Genomic DNA, 18,569 nt, shown 5'->3' on the forward strand with positions numbered 1-18,569 from the left:
GAGCTTCTGTAACAGAGAGTCTCATGGCCATGTTCAAATCTTCTACTCTGGTAAAATTTTGCCTGTGTGTTTTGTCAGTTACAGAGAGGGTAGGGTTAATATTTCCTGCTATGTTTCACCAAGACTCGAGCTAGAATGCTTGGTTTTAAACTGCAGCCCTGACACATGAATTCTGTGACTTTGGGCAAGTGCCTTAAGCTCTTGTTTTTTTAGAATTCTAACCTATAAGAAAGCATACCTGTCTCATGTGACTATTGTGAAGACTGAATGAGTTCACACATGTCAAGTGTTTGGAAAAGTGCCTGGCACAGAGTAGGTGTTATTCGCTTATAGTAAAACCAAAAATCATCTCCCAGGAAGACTGCAGAATCACATGTCTCTCTTTTATAGTTCTGTCCATTTTTGCATTATAGATTTTGAAGCTAAGTCTCCAGGTGCGTGCAAATGTAAAATTGTCATATCTTCCTAGTGACTTGAGCCTTTTCTTGTGACAAAATGTCCTCTTTAGTTATGCCTTTTGACAACATCTACTTTTTGATCTTAACATGATTACACTGGCTTTCTTTTGGTTAGTGTATGCATAGAATATAATTTTCTATTTATTTGCTTTCCACTTTCTATATCTTTGTATTTTACACATATCTCATGCAAGCAGCATTTTGTTGTTTTAAAATTTAATCTGTTAAGCTTTCACTGGAGCACTTAGTCCATTTACATTTAATTTTCACTATATTTGAGTTTAAATCTACCATCTTAGTATTTTCTATTTGTCCTGCCCAATGTGTGTGCTCCTTTTTCTCTCTTTTCTTACTTTCTATTGGATAGATCATTTGTAATTATTCTTTCCCCCACTTTGTTAGGTGGAAAGTAATAAAGAAATTTGCTAGGTGTTAATGATTCCCTAGAGATTCCAGCATGCATCTTTAATTTATGAAAGTCTAATATGCAAAAGTGCTTTTATCTTCTCCCAGACAATGTAAGAACTTCAGAGCATTTGCACTGCAGTTGCTACCTTCATGATTATACACAATTGTTTTTGTTTATTTTAATTCTCTCCATATTTTAAAAATCATGATACTTTATTATTTTCTTACAGCCTGTCAATATTTGGATTTGTCCACATATTTGCCATTTTTGTTGCTTTTCTTGCATCTTTGACTTTTCATATGGAATCATTTTCCTTCTGCCAGAAGAATGCCATTTAGCATTTCCTTTAGGACTGGATTTTCTGGTGTCAAATTCTCTCAGTTCTTGTTTGTATGAAAATGATTATTTCATTTTTATTCCTGAAGGATATTTTCTCTGGGCATTATATTTTTTCTTTTATCACATTGAAATGATCATTCCGTTGTTTTCTGATTCTTGTTATTTCTGATGAGAAGTCAGTCTCAGTTTAATCATTGTTCCTTTGAAGGTAAAATGTCTAATTTCCCTATAGATGCCTTTAAGATTTGTTTTTCTTTTGGTTTTAAGAAATTTTGCTGTGATGTAGATTTCTTTTTATTTATCCTACTGAGATTAATTTGGCCTTCTTAAAAAACTTAAAATTCAAGGCTCTTATCAGTTTGGGGAAACTTTAGCCCTTACCTCTTCAAATATTGTGTCTGTCCCATTTTATCTCTCCTCTACCACTGGGACATTTATTAGAATTTATCATGTATCTGTCATAGACTGAATGTTTGTATTGCCTCAAGATTATATGTTGAGATCCCAACCCCAATATGTCGGTATTAGGAGGTGGGGCCTTTGGGAGGTGATTAGGTCATGACAACGGTGGCCTCATGAATAGGATTTATGTCCTTATAAAAGACACTTCAGAGACCTCTCTCCCTGCTTCTGCCACATGGGGACATGGTGAGAGATGGCCAGGAAGCAGGCCTTCACCAGACACCAATCTGTTGGCACCTTGATCTTGGACTTTCCAGCTGTGAGAAATAAATGTTTTCTGTTTAAGCCACCCAGTCTGTGGTATTTTTGTTATAGCAGCCTGAATGGACTAGGACAATATTCTTTATGCTTCTCATCTTTGCATTTTTCAATTATTTTTTTCTTTCTAAGTTTCATTCTAGATTTTTTTTTTTTTTTGCCTTATCTTCCAATTTATTAGGCCTTGCCCCAGCTGACTCAAACCTATTCTTTAAGTTCTTAATTTGGGTTATTTAATTTTTTATTTTGAGAATTTCTATTTGGTTCTTTACAGTTCTCTTTTAAAATGTTAAATCTTGTCTTTTATCTTTCCAAATATAGGAAACGTCATTACTTTAAACTCTGGGTCTGATCAACCAGAGTCATTATGGTCTGCTTCTATTGTATGTTATTTCTCCTGATCTTCATGTGTGATGTCTTATCTCTCATGGGACTGGCTATCCTCGATTGTGCATAGGTCAATGGGCTGGGAAATTATGAAAATAAATTGAGAGCTTGAATTTTATCTTCCAGAAAGGATTATTTGCTTCTGCTAGGCTCCCAAGGTCATTTAGATCACTCAAATACTGTTAATAATGTTAATAATATTTTGGGATTGAGACTTTCTTGGGTCCCCAAATGTCTAGGAGCTGTATTTCAGTCTATGTGAGGGCTGGTTTACTAGTAGTTCACCCTTACTCTTAGGGTATAACCCTTCTGGGTTTAAAATGTTAGGGGTTTACTATGATCCCCACTTTTGCCAATCCTGAACTACATTTTTTTTCCCTACCCACAGGTATGGTCAAAAATATTTCCCAGTTTCTCAGCTGCGTCTTCTGCAGTCAAATGCTCTACCACTGAGCTATACCCCCTCAGCTGCATCTTCTGAATTTACAAAAGTCCCCAGGGCAATGGGAGCCCCAATGCCAAGCTCCCCTTTCTGGGCTTCCTTCCTCTTACAGACCTCATTCCAGTAATATTTTTACTACCTTGATAGCTTTCCCATCCTTACAAGCTGGTTTTTGGAAAATATTTTGTCCAGTTTTTGAATTTTCCTCAGAATGAAACTTGTCTACTTTATTCAATCTGCCAACACTGGAAGTGTAATCTAAAATATGACAATATCATTTCCTCAAGACATCCTTTAATAGCTCATAAAACACAGCAAGAATTTTCTAGTAAACATTCTAGAATTTTCTATTCAAAAGTGAGTATGTCTGGGATCTTGATTTTATCTAGTCTTATCTAATAACAATTCATGGACTAGGAAATTAACTTACTCATTTATTCAATAAATATTCAGAGTTGGCTATGCTCCAGGCACTGATCTAGGCCCTAAAGATATTATGGTAAGTAGAGCAGACACCTTCCCCACTGTCCCTAAGTTTAAAGTCTAGAGAGAGAGAGAGAGAGAGAGAGAGAGAGTGAGTGAGGGCACATATAAAAATTTAGCTACACTCAAATGTGATGACAGATTGAGAGAAAAATCAATTGAAAACAATCGATTGCAATAGTAAGAGTATGAGGATGCCAAGTACAAGAAGAATTACAGTAATTGTGATGCTCTGTCTGCAAGCAGCAGAAAATTGAACCCAAATGGGTTTAAATAATGACTGAATGTATTATCTCTCACAAAATAATAAGCCTCAAGGTAGAGGAACCTCAGACAGAGGTCATTGGAATGTTAGCTGCTCCTTTGCCTCTTACCTATCATTGTCCTCAGGCTGGCAAAAGATGGCAGCTGAAGTTCCACTAGTCTCATCCAACCACTGAAAGATCCAGAGGAAAAACGGGAAGACCAACGCACCTCCCCTCATCTCTCCTTGTTTTTCATTGGGCAGGATTGGGTCACATGCCCTCTCCTATACAATCACTGGCAAAAATTACCAGAAGGAACTAGACTAGCCATGATCTGTTTCTAGCTGGGAATGGGACCATCTTCCCTTAAGTCATGTTGGGGAAAGACCAATTCTTCAACAAAATTGGGGTTCTATTAGGAAGGAAGAAGGAAGGAGCAGAATGGTTACTGGGCTATATTCACCACAGGGGATTGGTAGTAAGGGTAGAACATTACCAAAGACAAACCACCCATTCCACACATTATTTTGAGTCTTTACATACACATTCTGACATGTTTTTCACAATTAGCCAATAAATCAATAGTAATAGCTAACATTATTGAGTGCTCACATACGTGAACCCATTTAGACTCAGTGAGCTCGGTGCTATTATCATCCTCATTTTATAATGGCAAAACTGAATCACAAAGTGTTAAGGAGCTTGTCCAAGGTTACATGATGTGTGAAACCTAGACTTATTTTTTATTATTTATTTATTTTAAATTTTATTTATTCACTTGACAGAGGGAGACACACAACAAGAGAGGGAGCACAAGCAGGGGGAGAAGGAGAGGGAGAGGCAGGCTTCCCACCAAGCAGGCAGCCTAATGCAGGGCTCCATTCCAGGACCCTGGGATCATGACCTGAGTCAAAGGCAGCCACTTAACTGACTGAGCCACCTAGGCGCCCCTGAAACCTGGATTTAAACCCAAGTCATCTGGCTCCAAAGCTACAGATTTTACCCTCTAAAATAAACTATCTCTAGCAAGGTAAATGGACTACTCTAATATTTTAAATGAAGAAATTGAAGTTCAGAAATGTGAGGTTTGTCCATCCACTTATTCTCTTATAAAACTTTATTGAATTATCCCTTACTGCTCTTGGTGCTTAATACTCCTGGTGCTAGACTCTGGGGATACAGTTCTGAATAAGATCTTGCTCTTGACCTTATGCTGCTTACAGACTTGTAAGATAATAATCATTGAATGTTAACTCTGAGCAATTTGTCACAAGTAAAGGCTGTAGGCTCTGGCATCAGATGCTAGGGTTCAAGACCCAGCTTTATGGCACACTAGCTGTCCTTGACCTTGGGCAAGTCTCTGTTTTGATGACCTCTTTACCCCATTGGTGAGGGAGAGATTACTACCCTAAGGTTATGGGGATGGCTAAACACACACTAGGTGACGAGACCAACAGTATTTACTAGTTATCTATGCTCACAGCCTAGGGACTAGGATACCACCACCATGCAGGACCACAAGGGGTCTCACTTGGGATCAGGATGAACAACTGGAGTGGAGGGAAGCAGGATTTGTAGCCTCAAGAGGGTATGGTGCCTCCTGGTTCACAATGATTGGCTTGTTTGAATAGTTCTGTGGTCTGGCAGGGAACTGAAATGTGCTATTCAGAGATAAGTAAGAATTGTACCTGGACTGTCTGATAAGAAGAGTTGGCTAAAGAAGCTTATCCATGAGAGCAGAAGGGAGAGGGGAGCTAGCCATTAAGCCATTTGGGGTCATCTTAATTTCACCAGATGTCAAGCAGCTCATGAGAGTGAACCTTAATTTCAAGCTTTACATCACTGTTTCTTAACCTGGTTTCACCTTTGTTTCTTCATCTTAAAATCAGAATAACAGTGCCTAGTTCATTGGTTATTTATGAGTTTTGAATGAAGCACTATGAGGTGAGCATTTAATACAGGGCCTGGCACTTGCCAAGTACCAGGCATAGGTTGTGTGATTTGCATAAGGTCATATGGCTGGTGAGCAGTGGACTCAGATTTAACCATCCACTTTTTGTTTCTAGATACTGGGAACTTTCTACAACACTGAATTGAAATCTTGTCCATTGGGAAAATACCAGTTAGTTTATCCATCCATCCGTCTAAACATACATGCTTCCATCCACTTATTTGCTCATTCATTCAACAAATATTTATTGAGCACTTACTATATTCATGGTCCTGGCACTATGAAGATGGCTTTTAGAAGCTTACAGTCTGATGGAGGAGATAGACATGGAACAGACATGGTGCTTTCCAATGTGATGGATGTTATGCCACAAGCAGTCGGTGCCAAAGACAAACCAAGGTAAGAACGGCTGGAGGTGGGATGTGGATTGTAAAGACCCTGGGAATTTGCCCCAAAACAGCCCGTCAAAATATCTCCTGTTCCCTCCCCCGTGATGGTTGGGGCTAATGACCCCTGTGGTCCAAACTGGAGAGGAATCTCCCATTGGGATTCCTGGCTGACAACTGACAGACTTTGAAAAAGCCAAGACTTTCCATTTCTGGCTCTTAAACTGGAGGTGTAGGTTCCTGGGCTGGTCCCTTCCTCCTATTGGAACTCAGTTTCTTTGTTTATAGAGCAGGGGTATAGGGCTAGGTGGCTTGGGGAGATTACCTCCAGCTCTACCCAAAAATATTGTTTTTAAACACTATGTCTCATGAGATCCCTACTCCATAGGACCACCACTGTTCCCTAACTGGCCCCTATTTGTCCTCTCCCACACCGTATACACATGATACCCATCATTCTGGTCTACACTACACACCCCTCTAGGTGGGAACTGGTTTCTTCAGATATTTTCCTCCAGGAAGAAAGTAATATAAGACAACAGCACTACAAACCACAAAACCCAGGAGAAAGAAAAAGTTATAGCTTGCCCCATTGTCTGTCTTTGGAGATTGGAATACCTTGTTCGCTTTTCCTCAAATGAGGCTTTCGTTTTAAATTACATTGAGCTATAGCTTGGTGGCTCTATTTTTTGTTCCATTCTTGGTACTCCACAGGATGTCAGAAAGGAGAGCCAACTTTTCACTTTTCTCCAAATCTGCTTGCTGCCCAAAGATCTTGGGGGGGGGGTGGTTTGCAAGGTTGGATGGGAAGATGGAAAGCCAGCAGCATCCAATACTTCTCAGACTGCCCTGACCGCAACCCTGTGGATAGGAGGCAGACAGGCAGCTGGGCTGGCAGCTGGGGGAGTACTCAAAGGATGAGGCAGGGAATTTGCTGCCACCTCCAACTTGGTGTATAGGAGATGTGAAGGAGAATTCCAGGTGCTGGGCTCTCTCGACACTGTGTCTAGAGTCTGGCTGGGGTCAGGGTTTCACAAGGGCTAATGCTGTGGGGCTATACCCTGACATGTACTCTCCCTTCTCCCTGGAGGAAAACCAGGTTCTCTTCATCAGTGAAAGCATCCAAGTTCTGCTTTCACTTATTTGAGGAATGTTTCATTAAGAGGAACATCACGTAAGCCTGGCACTGCCACTGGCAAGATGTGTGACCTTGGGCTGATTGCTTGACTTCCTTGATTCTCAGTTTCCTCTTCTGCAAAATGAAGGGATTGTATCCAGGTATCCAAAAGGTCACTTAAGGTTATAAATTGTCATGAGAGGGTCAGGATCATGGTTTCTGAAATCGGACAGTTTGACGCAGTGTGAATCCCAGCACCATTTACCAAGAGGGGACCTTGAATAAGGGGGTGACCTCTCTTAGCTCCAGGGTTGCTTGAGAATTAGATGAGTGAATGCATGCAAGAGTGTAGCACAGGGCCTAGTGTAAAGGGAATATTCAGTAAATAAGTTATGAGCTCTTAGGAAGATGAAGGTAATGAGCCTGTGTGCACAACTCTGCTCAACTTTCTTCTACTTGTGCTTTCTGGGGCAGAGACCAGAAAGCAAATGCAGTGAAGCTTTTAGGAGAAAAAGGTGCCAATTCAGTCCCCAGGGCTGGTATTTCCTCCCCAGGCATCCAGGCCAAAATCTGGCTGGTTACCAGAGGATTAAAAACTAGACATTTGGTGGCTACCACTGAGTGTGAGGCAGGGAGTCAAGGGAGTCCAGTCAAAACCTAGCAAATACCAATGGATGATGTTAGAAGGGGCAGAGAGCATTTTCTGGGGTGGACCATAATTGGGAAGAAGCTCATGATTCCATCTCCAGCTAGATTGGCCTTAGCCTTCTGCTCTGTCCCATGCCATCCTCTTATGAAATGGAAGCTGATGGTGTGCACAGTGGGACATAAGTATGGTAAGGGAACAGGAGGATAGAAGGGTGCACTGGGGACACTTGACTCTCCGAACCATAAATCAGAGACTTTTTCTGGTCACGCTGCCCACAGTGGCCATGCTGAGTAATCTGCCAGGTCAGCTCTGGCCCCAGAGATCCTTCTGAGTTGTACTCTCAGCAGACTCATTTAGCTCCTTTGAAAAATGCCAGCATCTGCTTGGCTGCGAGCTGGCTTCTTTTCTCTGGGCCTTAGGTTCCTCTTTTGTTAAGTGATGGAGACTTCTTTTTCTTGCATGATGGCAGACCATAAACCACATACCAGATGGAAGAGTACACAGTGCTATCTAAAGAAGAAAAAATATTTTTAACTGCACTGACAAGCTGGCATAAAGGTAAGGAATCACAAAAAAGTTGAAACCCCAAATCCTTGAATATAAATTGGTGCCAAAGCTCTCCTTTGAATTGTGGGTTTCTGTCAAAATTTGGGGATATTGAGCTTCTGTTTCATGGTTTTACAGAAGCAGGGGACAGAACAGGAGGCCTAGGGGCGACGCAAGGTAGAAAATCTAATAGGAGAGCTCTTTGCACAAGGTTAAGACATCCCTAAAAAGCATTGCCTTCAGTGGAAATGAAGAAGAAATGAACTCTGCAAAGAGGGCAAAGCATAGAAACTAGTCTTTAAAAAATCTTAACTATGGATGGAGAGGGGGAAAAGCTCTGAAAATTCAAAACTGTAAGCTGACCTTCGTGTGTTTCCAGTCCAAGTTCATACTCGGTGTGGCCCAAAAACCTCAAGTGGAGAATTTAATTTTAAGTGGCTCTAAATTAGAAGAAACAAATATAAATAATTTCTGGAGAAACTAAACTTAAATCCAACCTTCAAAGAACTCCACGAATAAACTTCCAAGGAAAAGGAGCAACTCACAGGAAAAACAAAATGAAAAAAAAAATACACAAGGAAATAAGATACCAAAAGGGAGGGTCAATGGAAGCAACAAAAAGCAGATCTACAAAGACTTCATATTATGGAATTAGCAGATGGATAACTAGGTTTCACATACTGAAAGAAATTAAAAAAACATCTTATAAACACGAGGAAGAAATAAGCAGGTTTGGAATAGAGTCAAGTATATTGAGAATTGAAAAATATAAGAACTAAAATAAAAACTCAAATGAATTGGTTAATGAGCACATTGGACACTGAGAGGAAAATTTGTAAATTGGAAAATAGTTTCAAAGAACTAGCCAAATGTGGACACAAAGAGCTAGAAAACATGAAAGAGAGGGAGGTGTTAAGAGACATGGAAGACAGAGTGAAATGTTTTAATATATTTTGAATTGATTTCCAGAAAGAGGCAAAGAGAAAACACAGAGGACATAGTTTTGGAAATAAATACTAATAATTTCCCAGAATTGTTAAAAGCTTCTAAACTATGGATCCAGAAAATCTAGCAGATTCCAAGAGTAAACACATACACATACATGCATGTACATACCTGGACATACAGTAAATATTTCAAAACAGCCAGAGACAAAAACAAAGTTAGATGGATTCCTGATGTTTTAATGGAAAAGCATGAGTTGAGAGAAAATAACCACCAATATAGAATTCTATACCTAGCAAAACTATCCTTGAAGAATTAGAGTTAAATAAGACATTTTCTGACAAAAACTGAGTTTATCCCCAAAAATCTTCCCTAAAGGCAACGATAAAGTACGTGCTTCAGGCAGAAAGGAAAATAGCCCCAGATGGAAGACTGAAGGTACAAGAGGCAATGATGGGCAAAGATAATTGTAAAGATGAAGGCAAATAGGAAAATTATTGTCTGCATAAAATAGCATAATATTGACTAATTTATGTAGCGGAAGAAACAAGGTAAAACTAGAATATTAAAAATAATAGAAAATGAATTGCAGAGATCATTGAAATTAAGGCATTCTAAGATCTTTATATTACCTGGTAGGAAGGCGGATAATATCTTCTGTCTGTGTTGAGCTCAGTCTGCATTTCATGATAACTAGGACAGTCACTAAACAGGCAAAGAACTTACAACTTCTAATAAAGTAATGAGAAAGAGGAAAAACCCAATAAAGAAGAAAGATGGCAAAAAAAAAAAAAAAGGCAGTGGGAAAAGGAGACCAAAAAAGCAAGAAAAAAGATATAGTATGTAATGAAATATTAGTGATATATACAAATACATAAGTAAGCACAAAAAGGGTAAATAGACAAAACTTAGGGTAAAAGAGAAGAGTTGTTAGACTGGGTTACAAAGGAAAATGTCAATCATAAGGTGTTTACTACAGTCATGTTTAAAACAAAGAACAATGGAAGATTGGAATTCTCAGCATGGGAAAAAATATGTGCTGGGCACATACTAATCAAACTAAATCTAGAATGTTTATTTCAATAAGAGACAAAAAATGAACTTAAAGATCCAAAATATTTTACAATTACAGAGGGCAGTACATAATGATAAGTGGAAAAATTTACCAATAGACTATGACATTCTAACTCTGTATGCCTATAATAACATCCTCAAAAGATAAAAACTAAAATTCATAGATCTATAGTGAAAAAATAGACAAACAGACTTTTTCTATTACCTAGAGTAATAAAATATTAAGACTCAGTGATAGCACAATATGCAAATTTTGATCTAATGGGCATAGATAAAACATTACACAACAATAAAGAACATAGGAATTGTCAAACACACATAGGAGAAACATTTATGATAAATTTATAGGAGGTTGCAAAACTCATCTCAAAAAGTTTCAAAAAGATTGGTATCAGATAGGTCATATTCTCTAAACACAGTGCAATGGAGTTAGAAATAAATAACCAAAAGATTATTAGAAAAAAAAAACCCACACATTGAGTTTAAATCTAAGTATACCATACTGCTAAATAATTCATAGGTCAATGACAAAATCACAACAGAAAAGAAAATGCTTATAATTGAACAATAATGAAACTCTTATGTACAAAATTTATAATTTTTAGCTTTAAACTCTTTCCTTAGAAAAGAAAAACAAAGTTCAAATTTAATATACTGTGGCTAATGTAGATATTAAGAAGTTCAACAGCGGGGCGCCTGGGTGGCTTAGTGAGTTAAAGCCTCTGCCTTCGGCTCAGGTCATGATCTCAGGGTCCTGGGATCGAGCCCCGCGTCAGGCTTTCCGCTCAGCAAGGAGCCTGCTCCCCTCCCCGCGCCCTCCCCGCCTCCCCCCGCCCCCGCCTGCCTCTCTGCCTACTTGTGGTCTCTGTCTGTCAAATAAATAAAATAAAATCTTAAAAAAAAAAAAGTTCAACAGGATGATACTAAATAAAGCAGATGGAAAGACTAAAGATAGAGGCAGAAGTTAATGAAATAGAAAGTAACTGGACAATGGGAAAAAACAACAGACCCTAAACTTTGTTTTTTGAAAAGATTAATATATTGATAACTCCTTAGCAAGTCTGACCAAGAAAAAAGAGAAAACACAACTGCCAATATCAGAAATGAAAAGATAGACACCCCCATGGATCCTATAGATAGTGAAAAATAATAGAGTATGAATAATTTTTTTGAATAAATTAGAAAATTGAGAGAACAAAAATTTTTTTAAATATAATTTATCAACACTGCTGGAAGATATGGAAAATCAGAATAGTCTAATATCTGTTAAAAATGTTTTTAAAAGATTTTATTTATTTATGTGAGAGAGAGCAACAGCACCCACATAGGGAGTGGGGGGCGTGGGGAGGAGCAGAGGGAGAAGGAGAAGTGGACTCCCTGCTGAGCAGGGAACTCAACTTAGGGCTCAATCCCAGGACCCCAGAATCATGACCTGAGCCAAAGGCAGACACTTAACCAACTGAGCCACCCAGGCACCCCTCTATTAAAGACATTTAACTGATTGTCAAAAACTTCCCTAGAAAGAAAACTCTAAGAATAAATGGATTTACTAATGGACTCTTCCAAACACTTAAGGAAGAAAGAGTACCAATTTCACAATTTCCTCCAGAAAACATCAAAATAAGGAATCTTTCCTAACACTTTTCATAAAGCCAGCATCACTTTGATATTGTGACCTGGCAAAGACTGCAAAAAATGAAAAGAAAAATCAGTATCTCTCGTGAATATAGTTGCAAAAATCCTTATCAAAATGCTACTCAATAAAATCTGGCAACGTATTTAAAAAGCCAACACATTTTTTTTCTTTTTCTTTTTTTTTTTAAGATTTTGTTTATTTATTTGACAGAGATCACAAGTAGGCAGAGAGGCAGGCAGAGAGAGAGGGGGAAGCAGGCTCCCCACTGAGCAAAGAGCCAGATGTGGGGCTGGATCCAAGGACCCTGGGATCATGACCTGAGCCGAAGGCAGAGGCGTTAACCCACTGAGCCACCCAGGTGCCCCAGCCAACACATTATTATATTTGGGATTTATTCTAGGAATGCAAGTTTGGGTTAGCATTAGAAAATCAATTAAGGTAATTCACAATATTAACAAAAGAAAGGAAAAAATAATATGATCATCTTGATAGATTCAGAAAATGCATTTGGTAAAAGTTAAAATCTGTTTATAATAAAATCTCGTATCAAGCTATAAGTAGAAGGGAATATTATTAAACCATTAAAAGTATCTACAAAAAATCTATAAGAAACATCATGCTTAATATTTTGCTATTATATAATTGTTTAATATAATTTCTAATATTGATATTATAATACCAGTATAAAATAATGACACCTTTCCACCTGAGATAGGAAGAAGACAAGGATGACTGCTATTTCATGTCTTCCACATTGTACTGGAGTTTCTAACCAGTGCAATGAGGCAAGAAAAAGAAATAAAAGACAGAAAAAAGACAAATAAAAGACAAAAAAAGACAAAACCCAAAAATAATCTACAAACTACTAGAATTAATAAGTGAGTTCCACTAGGTCATTGTTTATAAAGTTAGTACTAAAATTTTGTGTTTCTTTTCCATGCCAGAAATAAGTGGGAAATAGAATTTTAAAAGACAATTTATAATAACATCAAGAAACATTGAGCACCTAGGAATAAACCTCACAAAATACATTCAAGTTTCCTGTGGCAAAAACTACAAAATATCACTGAGGGTAATGTTTATTAACATATAATGTATTATTTGCCCCAGGGGTACAGGTCTTTGAATCATCAGGCTTATACAATTTTCACAGCACTCACCATAGCACATACCCTCCCCAATGTCCATAACCCAACCACTCTCTCCATACCCCCCCCAAGCCACCCTCAGTTTGTTTTGTGAGATTAAGAGTCTCTTATAGTTTATCTCCCTCCCAATCCCATCTTGTTTCATTTTTTTCTTTCCCTACCCACCTAACCCCCAACTTTGCCTCTCAAATTCCTCATATCAGGGAGATCATATGATAATTGTCTTTCTCTCTTGACTTATTTGATGATTTTTCTCTCTTGAGAAAATTTTTTCTCTCTTGAGAAATGATAATTTCTCTCTTGACTTATTTCACTAAGCATAATATCCTCTAGTTCCATCCACATCATCACAAATGGCAAGATTACATTTCTTTTGATAGCTGTATAGTATTCCATTATATATATCTCACATCTTCTTTATCCACTCATCTGTTGAGGGACATCTAAGTTCTTTCCATAGTTCGGCTATTGTGGACATTGCTGCTATAAACATTCGGGTGCACGTGCCCCTTCAGATCACTACATTTGTATCCTTAGGGGTAAATACCCAGTAGCGCGATTGCTGGGTCGTAGAGTAGCTCTATTTTCAACTTTTTGATGAGGAAAATGTTTAAAAAGAATATACTCCTCATATAAAAAGGGGGAGGAATAAAATATGTTGATTGAGAGGCTTAATATTGTGAAAATGTGAATTTCCTCAAATTAATCTATAAAGTCAATGGAATTACATTGACTTTATTTTAAAAAATCTCTATGTAACCTCTTGGACCTCTGCTGCAGCAACTTCTCACTAGATGCATCTCCAGAGGCAAGGAAACAAAAGCAAAAGAACTATTGGGACTTCAAGATAAAAAGCTTCTAGGGATGCCTGGGTGGCTTGGTCAGTTAAGCAGCTGCCTTCCGCTCAGGTCATGATCCCAGGGTCCTGGAATAGAGTCCCTCATTGGGCTTCTTGCTCAGCTTGCTTCTCCCTCTGCTTCTGCCTGCCACTCTCCCTGCTTGTGCTCTCTCTCTCTCTCTGTAAAATAAATAAATAAAATTTTGCGGCGCCTGGGTGGCTCCGTGAGTTAAAGCCTCTGCCTTCAGCTCAGGTCATGATCCCAGGGTCCTGGGATCGAGCCCTGCATCGGGCTCTCTGCTCAGCAGGGAGCCTGCTTCCTCCCCTTTCTCTCTCTGCCTGCCTCTCTGCCTACTTGAGATCTCTGTCAAATAAATAAATAAAATCTTAAAAAATAAAAAAACTAATAAATAAAATCTTTAAAAAAAAGAAAAAAATCTGTATGTATATGTGTGTTCATGCATGCATGTGTGTGTATTTAACAAGCATAGACAAGTTAATTTTAAAATTCATATGAAAATGTAAAAGTTCTAAAATATTAAAAACAATCTTCAAAAAAAACTAAGCTGGAGCACTTTCACTATTAGCTAACAAAACCATTCATAAAGCTATTGTGGTTAAAACAGCACGGCTCACATACAAACAGAATAATGAAATGGATTAGAATCTATTAACTGATCCACACACATTCTGTCCCTGGATTTATGCAACAGCGACACTCTAATGTAGAGTGTAGATGTAATATAATGTAGTATAAGAATGTAGTATTAGAATGATTTGTTTTTCATAAATGGTGGTCGGTTGGTGGGCCATTCACATGTAAAAAAATGAATTCGTTCCATTAGCTGAAATGCAAAAACCGAATCCAGAGGGATTGCAGATCTAAATGTGAAAAGCAAAAAAAGTTTAAAAATAATGACAAAATAATAGAAGAAAACACTAGAGAACATTTTCATGACCTTGAAAGAGGCAACAGTTTCTTAAACAGGATACAAACAGCATTAGCTACAAAAGAAACAATAACAAATCATAATTTCATGATGTCAAGTTTTTTTAAGTTGGTGTGTAAATTCAATATAATTCTAATTCAAATTCCAAAAGTATTTTTTTTTTAGAATTTAACAGTCAAATTCTCAAATGTATAGAAAGGCAAAATCGTTAAGAGTAGCCAAGACACTCTGATCTTAAAATCTCCAACAAACCAGATGGTGGACTTATTATGCCAGATATCAGGATTTATCATAATGATACAATAATTAAGACAATGTGATATTAGCATAGGGATGAAACAGAAGAGAGTCCAGAAATAAGCTCTCACATATGCGGAAACTTGATTTATGACAGACCAGACATTGCAGGTCTCTGGCACAAGGACAATTGGTTATCCATATGGAAAAAAATGAAACTAAATCCCCCAACTTACACAATACACAAAAATCAACTCCAGATGGAATAAAGGCTTAGATGTAAAATGAAAAAACTATAAAGCTATTGGAAGATAATATAAGAGAATATGTTTATGACCTCAGAGTAGGGCAAGATTTCTCCAGCAAGACACCATAAGTACAAACCAGAAAGACAAAGATTGATAAATTTAGCTACATTAAAATTAAGATTTTTTGTTCATCACAAGACACCATAAAGGGAGTTAAAAGACAAACCCACAAACCAGCAGAGGGTAATTGCAACAAGTAAAACAAGTTAGTTATAAAACCAACAAGGTATTGAGTGGCATCCAGAATATATTATTATGAATCAAGTACAAAATGACAAAAGATTGAAAACTAGGCAAAAAAAAAATGTGAACTGGCATGCCATAGACAGAGAAATATAAATAGCGTATGAGTATAGGAAAAGAGGCTCAAACTCAACCATCATCAAAGAACCACAAGTTACCGCAAGATACGATTATACATTCACAAGATAGGCAAAAAGTAAAAAGTCTGATTGCACCAAGTATTGGTAAGGATACAGAGTCAAGAAGCCCTCTTCTGCTGCTGGTGGGCATATGAGTTTATGAAACTTTTTGAAAACAGTTTACCATTACCTAGTACGGTTGAACATGTGGAAAACCTATGACTCGAATTCCACTGTTAAATAAAGACATTTTTGTGCCTGTGCACCAGGGTACACTTTAAAGAAAGTTCATGGCAGAAGTCTTTGTAACAGTCCCAAATTCAAACAACTCAGATGTCTCTCAGTAGAAGATTCAGATCCTTTGCCCCTTTTTATTTTTATTTTTTAAAGATTTATTTATTTAAGAGACAGAGTATGTGCAGGTTGGGGGAGAGGGGCAGAGGGCAGAGGGAGAGAGAAAAGCAAGCAGACTCCACACTGAGCATAGAGCCGAACTTGGGGCTCAATCTCACTACCTTGAGATCATGACCTAAGCCAAAACCAAGAGTTGGACGTTCAATGGACTGAGCCACCCAGGTACCACAACTTGGCTTGATTTAATTGTTATTTGTCTTTTTATTATTGAACTACAATAGGTCTTTACATCTTTTAGATACAAGTTCTTTCTTAAATACAGAATTTGTAAAAGTTTTCTCCCATATGTAGTTTGCTTTTTCACTTTCTTGATGGTGTCCTGGCAAACATAATATGTTTTCATCTTGATTATTCTCAGTTTCTATATTCTTTCTTTGTTGCCTGTACTTTTGGTGTCACATCTAAGAAATTGTCTACGGTCATCCCAAGGTCATGAAGATCTACACAGGTTTTCTTCTAAGAGTTCTATAGCTTGAACTCTTAGGGCTTTGACTCATTTTGAGTTAATTTCTGCATGCAGCATGAGACAAGAGTCTAACTTTATTCATTCACATGTGGAAATTCATTCTTTAAAAATGCATATCACCCAGGATTCCTAGGTGGCTCAGTCAGTTAGGCATCCAACTCTTGGTTTTGGCTCAGGTCATGATCTCAAGGTCATGAGATCGAGCCCTGCAACAGGCTCTGCACTGCCCTCTGCCTCACACATCCCCCACCCCCCACTGCTCTCCCTTACTCTCTCTAAAAAAAGAAGAAAAGAAAAAGGAAACTGCATATTGCCCAAATAAAAAAGGAGCACAGGGTTGGAGTAGACATTTCTCCAAAGAAGATACACACATGACCGGTAAGGACATGTAAAGATGCTCGACATCACTAGTTATTAAGGGAATGCAGATCAAGGTCATAATAAGACACTACTTCACATGTCCTAGGACATCTGTAATGAAAAAGACAGACAATAGTAAGTCTTAGAGGAGATGGAGAAGGACGCTGTTGAAGGTATGATGCCACAGCCACTTTGAAAGACAGTCTGGCAGATCCTCAAATGATTAAACGGAGGGTTACCATGTGACCCAGAAATCCCAGTGCTAGGTGTGTATCAAAGAGAATTGAAAACAGATGTTCACACAAAAGCTTGTACACACGTGTTCAGGGCAGCATCACTCGTAAGAGCCGTAAAGAGGAAACGACACAAATATTCATCACCACCTGATGAACGGATAACAGAATGTTTATATCCATATCCATACAACGGAACATTGTTCGCCCATAAAAAGGAGTGAAGCACTAATATAGGCTACAACACGGGTAAGCCTTGAGAATGTCACGCTGAGTGAGAAAAGCCAGGCATAAAACGTCACTTATGGTATGATTTCATTTAGACAAAATATCCAGAATAGAAAAAATCTAGAGACAGAAAGCAGATTAATGGTTTCTAGGGGTGATGGGGAGTGACTGCTGACAGGTACAGGGTTTCTTTCGGGGATGATGAAAATAGGGGTGACAGTTGCCCAACCATGTAAATATACTGAACTATATTGTTAACGTTAAAAGGGTAAACTTGATGCTATTTGAATTACAACTCAATAATGAAAATACACATTAGGTGGTAAAACCAGTTTCAAAAGTCAAAACCGGCTAACCCCAAATCAAGACATGCCTGCCTCTGGTGTGTGTGTCCGGCGGGGGTGGTTATTACAGGAAATGGGGGTGGGCAGTTTGAAAACGTTGGTAATGGTCATTCCTTAATTTGGGTGGTGGAGTACACGGTGTTCATTTTCATGATTCTGTAAACAAACACATATCTCTTGTGCACTCTTGGACAGATGATATATGGCATCACAAAGACAACTACACTGAAGGAGTTGGATGAGGGGAATCTCCCAGAGACCTCTTTGCCCAGGTGGTCACCAGCTCTGTGGGCGTGACAGAAGGCTAGAAGCAGCTCTTGGGCACAGATTCGATGACACTTCAGAACGCGGGCACCTGGATGTGGACGACTTTAGAGTGGAAAGGAGATCTCCCAGGCTGACCCTGAAGGAGCCCAGGCTGGCCATCTCCTCAAGGCCTCCAGGGGGCGCTCACGATATCAACCCTGGGCCAGGAACACAGGACACCCACAACTGTTGGCTTTGGCTGTGCTCCTACCCACTCTGCTTTAGTGGGGAGGGGCATGTTCTCGTGAATAAAACATACCAACTTCATGGATACACCTGAATACTACATTGTTAATTTGTAAGTAGAACTAAGTCCTCACGTCAGTGTGCCCACGTTCTCTTCCTGAAAGGGGACTCTCGTCTCCCACAAGACGCAACTCAGGACGCTCACTAGTGAGTTCAGGGGGACCATCCCTCTCAAGCCTGGATGGCCTTGCCAGTGAGGTTCGCATCGTCACTGTGTATTGACAAAACTCCCTGCATTCCTTGTCTCACCAGCGATGACATGTCTTACCTTCAGCCAATAGACACTTGTCAAGTGCTATGGTGAGCGCTGGGGACACAGCATGGAACAGAACAGAGCTACAG

This window comes from Meles meles, chromosome 6 (genome assembly GCF_922984935.1).
Source record: "Meles meles chromosome 6, mMelMel3.1 paternal haplotype, whole genome shotgun sequence".
Taxonomy (NCBI): domain Eukaryota; kingdom Metazoa; phylum Chordata; class Mammalia; order Carnivora; family Mustelidae; genus Meles; species Meles meles.